Source organism: Lampetra fluviatilis, chromosome 9 (genome assembly GCF_964198595.1).
Source record: "Lampetra fluviatilis chromosome 9, kcLamFluv1.1, whole genome shotgun sequence".
Lineage (NCBI taxonomy): Eukaryota > Metazoa > Chordata > Hyperoartia > Petromyzontiformes > Petromyzontidae > Lampetra > Lampetra fluviatilis.
This window is the reverse complement of record NC_136283.1, coordinates 11,239,713-11,252,384: the sequence shown is the minus strand read 5'-3', so window position 1 is coordinate 11,252,384 and position 12,672 is coordinate 11,239,713.

Sequence of the window (12,672 nt, the reverse complement as noted above, 5' to 3'; positions counted from 1 at the left end):
AATGTTGTGTGGCTGCCGAACGCCTCGGATTGGAAATGTGTAAACACTCACTGCTCCCGGTCTTATGTTGTGTTGTGTTCCTGTAATGAAGCGTGTAAAAGGGCGCTTGTTTGAGATATGATTTGCGGTGAGAAACCATGAGCCCCAGGTAAAAGGAACGAGAGCGGCTCGAGATGATTTTAAACCGTGAAATGTTTGCAGCCAACCCCAATCTAGCCATACCACCCCACAGAGGGCATTGCTTTAATTTCTGCTTAGCTTGCGGTTGTCTGTTTTACAAGTAATCTTCTATGAAGGTGAACGCTGCGTAATGCCTGTGTATGGATGATGCATCGTTCCCCTTCGAGTGGGGATCGTGCAGTTAGCCTACCTCATCGGAAATACAGTACATAACGAGATGCAATAATTGGAAAGTTTCGCATTAAATGGCGCTCATTGCAATCGTTGTACCATTTATCTTATTTAAACGCTTAAGAATTGTGGATGAGTTAACTTGAGGAGTTCGAACACCAGTCTGGCGTCGACTAGGCCAATCAGCCACCGAGATAAATAAACGGGTACCACTTTGTGTGGAAGCCAACAGTGGATGTTAACATGAGACTGGCCCCACCATAGGAATGTGGAATTTCCACTGCTGGCCCAGGACCACCGTTGGTCTGTAGAGCTGCGACATCTGGGGTCTAAGAGGCATGGGCAGTGCGGCCATTTGTGAGTCAATCCTGATTTGATGACGGACGCTTGTGTTGCGCCCGAAACGTCGTGATTCATTTTATTTTATACCTACGTGACTTTACCGAAAGAACCAAAGATTATGGATTTGCGAGTCGCAACGACTTTGTGGCAACGTTAGCTTTGACGAAGCACCATCCCACTGGGCTTGACGTTGAACACTCATGGCTCGGGTGAAGATAATGAAAATGTTCTTTGATATCTAACAAAAAAAACCCACGATGGTTATTTTTCTCGTCAATAATCATTATCGCTACAAACCGTTACCCAGCTCTGTACGGGACCCGTAACCCCCCCCCCCCCATGTGCTACTGGGGGCACGTGACTCTGCGGGGGGGGGGGGGGGGTGCACGTCATCGCAATGCCCCACCGGGTCACTCCGCCATCTCCACCCACAGTGCCGGCGATCGAGTCGAGTATTAGTTACACTGGAGTGATATAACAGAGTCGGGCTGGCAACCTCTGGATTGCAAGTCCAGTGTTGCTAACCTTTAGACCACGGCGCGTCAGCCTAAACCCCCCTCCCCCCCTCGTCTGTCCACCCAGCTAGTATAAATGGGTACAGCACAGGTTGTCGATCTCGGCGGGCCGCGTGTGGTGGGGATAAAGTGTGGGCAGCCCCTACCTCTTCCCAGATGTGTGAATAATGTGGAAGTGTAGGTACGAGCACCTCATTGGGGAGGGCGGCGTCACGAAGAGGACTACGGTGGCGATGCACCCTGAGACTCGCGCTTGCCCCACCACAGATCTGAGTCGTCGCGTTCGAAGTTGGAACTCCCCATCGGACAGCCTGGGACACGAAGCCGAGGCCTGCAACTCCAAACCAGTGCCCCCTTTTTTTGTCGTGTGGTTTGCGTTTCATCTTGAAGGGAGGCGCAGACCTGTCGGAGACTTTGTACTCTGCCCCACCTCATTGCCTCCACGCAGCTGGCAGTCCAACTCGTGGCACAGCAGGCTTTTGAATTGGTAAATAGATTTGAACAAGTGAGGCAGGGTCTCTCCGCCTTCACATTAAGCCCCACGTGAAGTGTGTGTGTGTGTGTTCGCTGACAGCACTTGCCCCAACAGTTTGTTAAGGTTATACGGGGGATCTTTGTCTTTGTTTTTGTGGCGTCTGGGTTTTTCGCGAAGCACATTAGTGAGAGAGAGAGGAGAGAGAGAGGGAGAGAGCCACGCTTCCTGGTGGAACATTGGGTCGCGTTGACTCGCGCATAGCAACACGCACCGCGCACGGCTGCAGCGATGAGCGTTGGGGAAATTGCGTCGGGCTCGATCCGACGCCGTTGCCTGATGATCTCACAACATTCGGCACCGTCACGAGCTGATTCAGAGTCATCTCTGCTGCCAATTCACTCCATCAGTTAAACTTCCTTCCACCCAGTGAGGTCAAGATTAAAATGTTTTTTTTTTTTAAGCGAGACCTAATTCAATTCAATACATGGCGACGTACAAATGTCATGACGGCACACGTGGTGTTAGCGCTAAGGTACGACAAGCAGTGTTAAAACTCAGAAGTTGACATCACAAACAATAATAATTGACATTTATTTGTAAGGCGCCTTCCAGCAATGTCTCAAAACTGTGAACATCGTAGCAGCAAGCGGGTTATTGAGTGAAAGTACTTCGTGAAACAAACGATCGAAGTAACGAATTAATCGAAATATAATGGATTTAGAATAAAACATCAATAGTCACTTGGCACACTCGTCAACAGCGCCGCCTGAACAGAAAACAATATAATCGGCGACGTTTCGGGCAACGGGCCCTCCTCTTCTTGGAAGAAGGCGAAGGAGAAAATACTATTACCGGTCATCATCAAATACTATTACTAATCATAATCAACTACTATTACCGGTCATAATAAAATACTATTACTAATCATAATCAACTACTATTACCGGTCATGATCAAATACTATTACTAATCATAATCAACTACTATTACCGGTCATGATCAAATACTATTACTAATCATAATCAACTACTATTACCGGTCATAATAAAATACTATTACTAATCATAATCAACTACTATTACCGGTCATGATCAAATACTATTACTAATCATAATCAACTACTATTACCGGTCATAATAAAATACTATTACTAATCATAATCAACTACTATTACCGTGATCATCAAATACCATTACTAATCATAATCAACTACTATTGCCGTGATCATCAAATACCATTACTAATCATAATCAACTACTATTACTGGTCATAATCAAATACTATTACTAATCATAATCAACTACTATTACCGGTCATAATAAAATACATTTAACGGTCATAGTCAACGACAGCAGTGACTGCGTGTTGTACCACATAGTATCGGCATGAGCTTCAAGTCCTCCACGTGCCCATCCCATACAACTCTTCGTCTGCAGCTCTCCATACACTCACAACCTCACTTATTTGCAGAAGGTCGCTAAAGTCGTTTTTGTACTCGATGTCGTCGGTCACGTTCATCTCCGTTTCTTCTCTGGGCCTGGCCGAGAGTCGAGTAAGAGTGAACATCAGGCGCTTGGGGGAGTGTTTGGGCGGCTATAAACATTCCCACGTGAGAATATGCCACTTGGTTGAGCTGTCATCTGCAATGGCCAGGTAGCTTCTGAGCTGTATTGCTCGGTGGGCCCTTACCTGGTAAAATAAAACAATTGTTTGATGGTCTAAATATTTTTTTTTATTGCCGACGTCTCTGAATAAACAAAAGCAAAGACTGAGGGGGGGGGGTACGACGTTTCGTTACAAGCACCCCAGTAGAGACAGACACTCAATATCGCAAAACCCTTATCCGACGCTCAACTGGTAACCCCTACAACGCGACCTATTTCACTAATCCTGTGGTTTCTTGGTGTTTGTTGTTGGTGTTATTGTCGTGGCAAACGTGATCAAAAATCTTCGCGAAAATCTTCTTCGTCGAAACGCCCGACTCGAGCCGGTCTCCCACGTGGGTCTCTTCGTCGCCATGCCACACACGGCTCAGAGGTGGCACCTTTAGAATATGAATAATTTAATAAAGCGGATGGGGGGGAGGGGACAAAGTCCCCCAACACCACCCTTCCCCCCATTCGAACTTCTCGCATTTACAACGGAAATCTCACACTGTGGGCGCGTATTAGGAGTTCGTTACCAGCAGCAGGCTTTATCACACGTGCGCCTGTGAATTAATGATGTTATCATCATCATCAGCAGCAGTAGCAGCTGAAGCAAAACAAGCACGAGGACTCTCGATAGGATGGCCGTGAAACTATCCAGGCCGCACGGTAATGAAAGCCCGGGGAATAATGGGACGGGCTGGTTTTCGTGAAGCGTTGTCATCTAATGGTGTGGAGACAGTGTTATCCCTGCCGCTAATCCGCCCTAAATTCGGGGGTCTTCGCTTGCCGTTTGGGCAAAGCCTGAGTGATCCTTTCCCAAACATACACAGCCCATTCTCACACACACCACGCGATACACACACAGGGCATTCTCACACACACCGCACCATACACACACACAGCCCACTCTCACACCCACCACACCATACACACAGCCCACTCTCACACCCACCTCACCATACACACACACCACACTATACACACACATCCCACTCTCACACACACCACACCATACACACACAGCTCACTCTCACACACACCACACCATACACACAGCCCACTCTCACACACACCTCACCATACACACACACACACCTCTCTCACACACACACCACACCGCACACACATAGTCCACTCTTTCACACGCACACACACAGACCACACCGCACACACACACCACACCGCATACACAAAGTCCACTCTCTCACACACACGGACCACACCGCACACACACACACCACACCGCACACACACACACACCACACCGCACACACACACACCACACCGCACACACACACACCACACACACACCACACCGCACACACACACACACACCACACCGCACACACACACACCACACCGCACATACACACACCACACACACACCACACCGCACACACACACACACACCACACCGCACATACACACCACACCGCACACACACACACCACACCGCACACACATAGTCCACTCTCTCACACGCACGGACCACACCACACTCCCAATCACCATCGCTCACTGCCCGCCCTGCGCGTTCCCCGCACGTTATTTCATTCCTTGTCTCCTTGTGGAGTGGAACTTTGCTATAATGAATTTTAAGAGGCGTATCTTATATATGAAATAAATAAACAAGGCCGCTGCATTCCGGCGCACTCTGTTTCAATGAAGTCAATTATGTAAATGAGAAATCACAATCACACGAGCCATGTTTGTTATAATGGGCTTCTATGCAAGTGAAACGCGTAGTAGGGAAATTGAATAATGTTGACAGTGGAAACGACAACACGAGCCCAATGGCTACAAGTTAGTCCGTGTTCCAGCCGCCTCGACTTACACACCCTCCCCCTCCCTCGCTCTCCCATTGATCTATCTTGTGTAATGCAACAAAGCTTAGATGAACATTCGTTGCATGAACGATATATTCAAGTTTTGTTGCCAGAAAAAAAGGGGGGAAAAACCCCTATTAGTATATTTTGGTACTGGTCCCATGATGATCGTAGATTGCCTTCAACATTCAAAGTCCAAGTGTCTCTCTGCTCAAGCGAAATCTAGCGGTGGTGCCCACCTCTGTCGCTAGTCCGCTGAGCCGGTTGTGGAAACTCCACATTTCCCATTGAGTGTGCCCGGTTCCTCCGAAGGGGCGGCCACTTTTGGGGTTTGCCACAAACCAGCGGTCATCGCGGATCACGTTTCGGTGATCTCCTTCTCTCTGCCAGCTGGCTCAGATGTCAGGGCGCCGGGTTTGAATCCAGGCAGCCGCGCGTGATGAAACCGGGTTCTCAAGTGGAGTCAGAGGATCATCCCAGCCTGGTCACGGCGACTGCAAAATCACATCAGCACCGCACCTCCGATGAGCACTGTTGGCTACGTACGGTGCGAAAGAAGTCCAACGCGCATGCTTCATTTGGTTAATTTCCAGCTCTGGGAATAAAATATCGTTTTAACTGTCACGCGACGAACATTACTCCCAGATGTGCATCAGCTGGGGAAGTTATGCCCTCGACTGCGCTGACCAGAGGTCACTTTCATACATCTCAGCTTTGCGATATCCGCATCTGCGGTGCGTCCCCTATCACGAAGGGCGTGACGCAATCCACGCACTTTGCGCGCGGCTCGCTCGCCGCACTGCCCTCGTCGACAGGCTGGCCTGGTCGTATCGCCCTGGCGGCGTACGTCTCGGCACGGCCCACCAACCCCCGCTCGCAGGGAGACCCTCGTGGCGCGGACCGAGGCGGCTCTTGCCAAAGCGCCCGCGAATTCGCGTCCCTGCTGAGTCCCCCCCCCCACGCCCCCCCCCCCCTTCCTTCCACCATCGCCACTGCACCCCCCCCCGCCCTCCCAAGCTTTGTTTGGATCTGCGGCTCGCCTCCTACACCCTGGTGGGGCTTGGCTGATTTAACCCCCGGTGGTCCCTTTAACCACGATTTAAAACCCCCCTGATCAGGGCAGATCATTGCGCTAAATCTCCCTCTTTTTTGTGTGTGGAAGAGACAACGGCACTCGGCCGTAAGCGCAGCTGCGATTGACAGGCGGGCTCAGGCGTGCAGTCACTTAGTCAAACGTCGATGGGCCGGCGCGGCTTTCTAAATAAAATACAAATAGTGAAAGAGGCCTCCCTCGCCGCCCGTGGCCGTAGCGCAACAAACACCTCGCGACCTGTCGCGAGGTGTTCTAATGCGGCGCAGACACGAAGAGGAATCGCGCGCGGGTCGTCTGCGCGTGGCGCGAGCGGTGGCGCAGCGGTTAGCGCGCTGCGCTGCGAACCTCCGCGGCCCCCAGGGCTCGAGTCCCGCTCGCGGCCAACACCGGTGACGAGTATCTGAACCCGGTTATGGAGACCTACATTAGGGCGACTCAGTCTCAAATGAGTACCCGGTGCGATGTGTAAACGTCGCTGTTGGGGAGACAAAGGCGGCCTGGGCGTGGTGCTGGCCACCCACCCCCTCGTGTGCTGTGCTGGTCTTCACAGGTGCTCGCTAACAGCACTTGCCCCAACAGTCTGTTCAGGCTATACAGGGGATCTTTGTCTTTGTTTACATTTGTGCTCGAACTTGAATGGCTAATAGTGCAGCAGGTTCGCAGCACGTGGCTCGCAATTCGGAAGGTGTGGAGGTCAAATATTGTTTGGTGGTCAACTCAGGATACACAGTGCACATACACAGTGCACACACAGTACACACAGTACACACAGTACACACAGTACACACACAGTACACACAGTACACAGTACACACAGTGCACACACAGTACACACAGTACACAGTACACACAGTACATACACAGTACACACACAATGTTGTCCCACGTCCAACCGCATAGCCGTTATGAGTGAATTCAAAGCGCATATAGCGAATGTTGTGGAGAAAAAAGGTTAGCCACATATACGCGAAGCCGCACAAACCGAACCCGCACAGAGCGAGGGAGACCAGTACAATGACGACATATTTGTGAAGTCAACATTGATTACCCTATGGATAGACCGGCTCCTGTCAGTTATGGAAATGTAGAATTTGGACCACGGGCTCTGGGTCAGCAAGGGGATACTTTGATTATAACTTGATTATCATCATCATCATCGGCCATGGTCAATCCATAACTGCTGAAGACGAATTAACACTACCGCATATTGTAACATAATGCATTGTAATCGTGTGTGGAGCCATTTCTTGGCATTTAAATTCGTATTTAAAATGTATCTCATCGTCTCGCAAGATGTGCATCCTCTTGATGTTGTTGTGATCCGTGCGTGTATGTTGGAAATTCGTTCGCGCCGCACGTAGCCAACCGGTTCCTAATCGGACGCGCGGGATGACGGATCTCTTCACGCCGTCGGCAGAACATTCCCGCCGGACGCCTCCCTCAACAAAACCAGCCGACGTAAGCGCAGATCTCGGCCCCCCGGTGATCGGGGACTCTGCAGTCGGTACACCCCCCGGGCAGCAGCGTGATGCGAGCACCCTCCAGCAGCAACGAGAAGCGGTGTCAATGAGTCGCCAAAGATTTCACGCAACAACAGAGACACCAACCCAACGCTGGGCGTTTATCATTATCATTAAAATAAAAAGTTGCGCCGCTGGTGCGACTTTTCAGCTTCCAAATGTACTCACAGATATGCGGATTTTTTGTAAAATATTTGAAAATACTGTCAGTCCACTGCTGGACGAAATGTCTCCCTGGGCCATGGGCGCTGTTTGACCATCCTGCTTTACGCTGATTGGTGCGGTTTACTGAAGCAAGGTGGGAGAGGTGGCCGTCCTAGTCCGGTCATCACTCGCCACTCACGTTAACCGTGGCCGGTAATCAAACTCAGTTGGTTGGATTCATAGCAAAGTGCTCGAACCACTGCGAAAAGGCTGTGGCAAAAATGTTAACTCCCTCGCCTTGTATGCAGGAGGTCGTGGGTCGAATCACGACCCTGACGCCTGCTGTATATTTGGAGTTTGCATGTCTCTCTCTCTCTCCCCGTGGTAGTATGGGATTTTGTCTGGGTCCTTTCGGGTTTTCTCTACACACTTATAATGAACATCACGCGCGTTTAGAGTATTTAGCTGCTATAAATTTCAACGTGATCAGCCACTTCGTTGAGCTATCATTTGTGGCCAGGCCGCTTCTGAAAAAGAGCGATATCGTAGCTTACCTGCTAAAAAAATGTTCCTCCCCCCCCTCCCCTGCTCTTGAGGACATGTCAAATGTTAAGCTCTCACCGTCTCCATCAGTGCTCCCACACGAACACCGTGCCGCTGAAGGTGCGGTGATGTTTTTAAAGACAACATGCCTTGCCGTAGTTCCCATCAGATAGCTCAGCGAGTCGGCGTGCCGACAGTTCCCCCAACCCCGCGATGAAAGGCGGCAGTAACTTTAAGTATACAGAGCTCACGGGTGCTGATTGCAACCTCCAAACAGCCACCTCGGAGAGCGGGTCACTCCTGTGAGGATCTCCCTCTGCGCGCTAACAGAGCTCATGCGACGTGAGCAATTGCTGCAAACGTCCGTTCGTGCTCGCCGTGTCATCGCCACCTGCATGTTTGCGCGCGGGATCACATCGTCGTGAATTGAGAGTGGAGATTCCACATTCCCGCGGCAGAGCCAGCGTGTTCTTTACTTCGCTGTCGGATCGAAGGCGTTCCGCGCACCGCGCCAGGTCATGGGCGGGGTTGTTGACCATACTTCACCGTGATGGTGAGTGCGGTTTGGTGAAGTGAGATGGTTCATATATCACTCGCGACTGATATAATTAGCCGTGGCCGGGAATCAAACTCAGGTTGCCTTCCGGGGCTTACCAATTAGGTGCAGATGAAGGTGATGACGCAATGAAGAAAAGTATACGGGAATATTCCTGCTGAGTGCTATATGGCTAAGTGAGTTGGTTGGGTTTTTGTTACAATTATTGGCATCGCATGGAAATGATTGTAATGCTAGCTCTCTCGTTGGATCAAATCTGTCTTCAAACGGCTGTCACGCCAGATTGTGAACTTTTTTCGATGGAGTCTCAACGCGATGCAAACCATATCCTGTTCGTCATTCTCATGCTTCGCCTAGAGCCCTAGACGGTGATTTTCACGCACAGGCACAAAATCAGCCTGGCTAAATCGTTCGCATTGTCTTTTGCCAGCTTGGCCACGTGGAGTTACCAGCAGAGGTTTCAAACAAAACCCAAAGCCATCATCACGGTCATTGGTTTGAAATTTCATACTCAATTGACTTTGATTCCTGGTCACTCAGTCGGCATCGTGAAACTGCGCAAGAAGCCTCAATGTTACGAACGATCCCACCTTAAACGCGCAAAATCACACAAATGGTTTCATAAGAACCTCGTATCTGCGATTGCGCAATTTTTCCCGACTGGCTCATTACCTTCCACAGTCCATGGCTCCGTACTCTATGGCGCGCGCACACACACACACACTCATATCCCCCTGATTATATTATTGTAATTGTCTGCTTTATGGCCTACCTTCTAATCAACCATCACATTTTCAGTTGGTCCAAAAAATTCTGGAGCGTAGCCATCATTTAGACGAGAGGAGAGAATGTGGGTAACCAATTTTCCCCGGGTGGCTTTATTTGATTCCCACTTAAAGATTCAATTCAGAACTTTATTCCGGCGCCGATGATTTGAGCACTCTGAGTGTCCCTTCACCGTCAACTGACGATGATTATAATGACGCGTGTTTGTCCAGCAATGCCTCACTGGAGTCTCAAGTCTGTTGCCAAGCCTTTTGCATCGACGCCATCATTCGTGATCCCAGCTTGAATGATTCGCAGCTGATTGTTCAGCATTTGGGATGTTTGGCCCGACCCAGAGCCACAGTTACAATGTATGGGTTGTTTTATTTCTTCTTTTTCTCATGAGCTAGCAAACCCTGGAGCAAATTGCGCTGCCAAACTGACTCGTGCTCGTCGCCACGGCAGTAGATAGACATCTGTGAAAAAGAGCTTGAAAGCTCATCGGATTCCTCCAGTATAAATACATATTCCGATTGTGAGATGGCATCTGCAAACTCGTTATACCTCTTTACACGATGTTGGGTTTCATGTTTAGCCTCGTCTTTATTAAGTGCAAAGCAATATCCACAACTTATCTACGTGGGCAGCACTGTGGATAATAAACCTGCTACGACTCACAATCTGAGTAGAGGAGGAACTCAAATTATACTGGTAGGAACCACCTGGTTCCACCAGCCCACAGGGGATTATTGTGTCCGACCGTCCGTCCGTCGTGCATCCAACAATGGGAGGGGTGGGGCTGGGTAGAGAGGGGAGGGTGGGGAGGGGCTGGGTGGGGAGGGGAGGGGCTCGGTGGGGAGGGGAAGGTGGGGAGGGACTGGGTGGGGAGGGTGGGGCTGGGTGGGGGGTGGGAGGGGTGGGGCTGGGTGGGGAGGGGCTGGTCACCCCGCGGTGCCCTTATAAACTCAACGTTTAACCTACTCACGCCGGCTTGTGCCCGCCCTCACAGTCGGCCATATTTGCGGAATACACCACGCCGCCGTTGATCCTGTCCATTGACCGAGCAACCCAACGTTCCTACCAGCTCCCTCCGCAGGAATGTGTTATCCAGCCCCCTCTTAACCTGCAGAGCCAATAACATTACCTTCCTCCGCATCTCCGATTAGCACTGTTGTCTACGTACGGCGCGAAAGAAGTTCAACATCCATACGTGTGCGTGGGTAGGTGGGTGGGTGGGTGGATAATGCAGCAGGTCGATGTCTTTGCAGAGTCGCTCGCAACTCAGGTGTGGACTCCTCGGTTCGGCCACCAATGGAGCAATGCCTTCTCTGAAACTTTTGCCACGGACTGCTGCTCACAACCTTCGGGCATCGTCAAGGAGGCGAAGGGAAGGTGCCCGCAGGCAGTCTCGCGGGCGAAAGTTCGAGGGAAGACATCCTGAGCGCGCGGCATGCAATGGGCATGCGATGCAGCGCACGCACTGTGCGTGTTGCGAAATCTGTCCGTGTCCAGCGTTCGTTCATATTTTCTTTTCCGGTGGGGTTGCTCGCCATGACAGGCTTGGAGCACTCACTTTTTGGTTCTTTCGGTAAAGTCAGGTAGAAATAAAATAAATGAAATAATAGAGTACGACGTTTCGATTGCAACACAAGCGGTCGTCATCAGGTAGAACTAAATTTGAGAGAGAGACAAAACACAGGCACGGAGGCACACAGACAGACAAGCAGAAAGAGACAACGCAGACACACACAAAGAGACACACAACATAAACACATAGAGACACAATGCCTGTGTCGAGGCCTTGAAAACAGAGAAATTATTGCAGTCACGAAAGCTTCAAATCAGGCTTGGAGCACTTGGAAATAAATCGGCGCCAAGCGTGGAATAACGAATTACAGCCTAATTCTAGATTTGAAGCTTTCGTGACTGCAAGGATTCACACTCTTAGGTTTTTTCGGTAAAGTCACGTGGGTAAAAAAATAAAATAAAAAATTGCTAAAAGTAATAATAGAAATAAAATAAAATAATAATTTATATTAGAAATAGAAAAAATATTAATATTATTACTTTTAGTAATTTTTAATTTTTTTACCTACGTGACTTTTTCGAAAAAACCTGAGAGTTTGAATTACAGCCTGTTTCCCTATAACGCCGCGTGTTTTAATAACGCGATTGAATGAACACAACTACGTCGCGCGGTCGTACCGCTGCCTCGGGAGAGCATCACAGACGAAGGCGGGATGCTGCTGGATGCTTCTTGATGATACCCACGCGCCTGAGACTTTGTTCAGCCTCCACGCGCATCTCACGCGTGATCGCGAACTGTGCTTCACCCTATATCACAGATTATAACTCGATTTGTCCATAGCGCGGTGTTCTTCGGGAACGCAACTTCCGCGTTATATGAGAAGGGACTGTCATTGATGCAGAACATTCTCCCCATCGAATATTTCCGCCTGCAGGTGACACAACGAGTGAAGCTCCGAGAGACGCCGTGCACGGCTGGCTCGGTGGTAGAGCGAGTCGCTCGCTATCGAAATGTCGCTTAGTTCGAATCCTGTCAGGGGTGGTTTTACTCAGCCTATCATCCATCCGGTGGTCGTTAAAAAGAGCGAAGTACCACTTTGCTGGGGAACACAACAGTGGCGAACCTACTTATTAATTTGCTGTCCTTGACCCGCACCTCCGACGAGCACGTTTGCCTGCGTACGGTGCGAAGCAAGTCCAAACATACGTACGTATTAATTCGCCCCTAACCATCGAAATGTGGAGTTCCCACCGCTGGCTCAGGGCTGTCGAGAGGCGATGAGCTCCGCCAACAAATGCTCGCTCGAGCAGCAGCAGCAGACTTGCGTGGACGCCGCGGACGCCGCTCTGGGTGCTGGGAACGCGC